The sequence below is a fragment of the Camelina sativa genome, chromosome 8, assembly GCF_000633955.1.
Source record: "Camelina sativa cultivar DH55 chromosome 8, Cs, whole genome shotgun sequence".
In the NCBI taxonomy this organism is placed as follows: domain Eukaryota; kingdom Viridiplantae; phylum Streptophyta; class Magnoliopsida; order Brassicales; family Brassicaceae; genus Camelina; species Camelina sativa.
Genome location: NC_025692.1, coordinates 11,459,032 through 11,460,981, shown reverse-complemented (window position 1 = coordinate 11,460,981; position 1,950 = coordinate 11,459,032). Strand labels below are relative to the sequence as shown.

The 1,950-nt window shown below is 38.4% G+C and overlaps 1 long non-coding RNA gene across 1 annotated transcript; it reads right to left on the bottom strand.

Annotated features, from left to right (window-relative positions):
- Positions 1,224-1,942, bottom strand: LOC104706978. The gene is made up of 3 exons (XR_754523.2): positions 1,655-1,942; positions 1,446-1,514; positions 1,224-1,251 (listed from the first exon to the last, which is right to left on the bottom strand). It is a non-coding gene; the product is annotated as an uncharacterized LOC104706978 (long non-coding RNA).

The following is a 1,950-nucleotide window of genomic DNA, read 5'->3' as shown; positions in this document are numbered from 1 at the left end:
CCCGCTTTAAGATAACTTAGGCTTTGCCGCCCTCGCCATCTAGAGGGTTATGTTGACCCAGACAAGACCAAATATCATTTCACTTGTCACTTTTCCCCAAAAATCATCGTTATTGCTTATAGTAAATTAGTACAATGAATCAAGATACCAAAGTATTAGTCATATATTTTTTCAGAGAATACATATTAGAAAAAATACTTTTACAAAAACACATAAAAATCCTATCTGGCTTCCTAGTGTGAGAACTAAAACCAGATCTCTCCTTCTAAAATGTTTTATGAATGGAGGAGCTCACCACTGTTAAAGTTCCAGACTAAATTGAGAGTGTTTGAGTACTGAAAAGATGTATATTATAGCTTTGGTAAAAAAGTTTTCCGATCACTTTCTCATTCCCCCTACCCTCCTATTTATAGCCCTATTACAATTATTATATAATCAATCTACTCCGTAATTCTCGCACTCCCAATAACTCGATTTATTACTTGATTATTCTAATGTCCTCCGAACTCCGGAGTGTTTTGCTTCGCCGTTATACTCTCACTACGATTCTCTACGTTCTGGCATAGCAGGCCAGTTCTACTTCGTCTTGCCCATTTTGTCCATCCGTCTTGGGCCCAGGCCCATGATCCGAGTTGCCGGATCACGGTACCAACAGTTGCCCCCCAAGTCTCCCGAGCTATTTAGTTCGGGGGACTTTTAGCCTTTGATTAACCGCTTTGGGAAACTGAATATTAACCATATCCCATGATTTGATTGCGATAATGATGGGATTTGCCTTCCCAAACAAGCTTTGGGTCCCACTACGCGGCTTAGTACAATCTAACACGCTATAAGAGAGAGAGAGAGAGAGCAAATAGGGATCTTTCGCTTCCCTAGGTAATCATTGCTTCCACTCGACCCGGTGTATAAAGGTAGGTCGTTTATTTTATTTTTGACATTTCGTTTTTCAAAGTCATTTCCTGTATTCTGCTTTCTCATCCTCCTTGCTCTCGTTATATGCCGGAAAAAGCTGTTCCTTCTCCTTATTTCTTAAACGGAGATCATGTCGCCTCCCAAATCTACCCCGATCAAAGCCGTGAAACCGGGCATCCCCGGAGTTATGTAGTATAATTGATAATGTTATGTTGTTAAAATTGTGTGGCTGTTATGTTGTTAAAATTGATAATCACACACACAAACCTGCATGTATAGCCCCACTAAAGGTATTCCCACGAAGACTCAACCGTTTCAAGGTAGTCAAATTCATTAGTTCTGAAAGGAAGTAAAGGCCAAAATATTTTGTTTAGAAGAAATATTATTTCCAAATAAAAATAAGCTTACTTTAAGTTTTCCCAGCTGCAAAGAAGCATGTTTTCTAATTAATATGGACATATATGTAAACTAAAGAGATGAAGAGTTGCTATGACATAAACCATTTCAATAATTATATAGAGAGTAGATGCTACCTAGTATTGTGCCGTTAAATCCGCTTCCACCCAGATTTAGCAGTTCCAAGTTTGTCAAGTTCTCTAGTCCTAAAAGGGAGTCAATGAGAATTAAAAACTGTAGTTTAAATTACAAAAATTAAAAGAACTAACCAAAGATACAGCATAAATTAAGTAGGATCATGTGCATGATAGGCAGGCACCTCACTGTTAAAAATGGAATAACATACCGTTAATAGGAAAAGGGCCATCGATGTTATAAAAACCAATAGAAATCCCGATAATCCGGCCACTTATACGATTGCATTCAATGGACTCCCACTGACAGCAATCACTCTTTGTGTCATTAGTCCAACTAGGGAGAACATCGTCCCAACTTGTTGAGACATTGTGTTTCTTGAGCTCCAACAGTTTCTTGAGCTCTAGTAATGCTTTTCTTTCTTTCTCAACACAGCTTTTGCATCCATGAAGCTGCTCCAATACTAATATCACCCATATCAAGTATTGGCCCAAGAAAAGCTTCCTT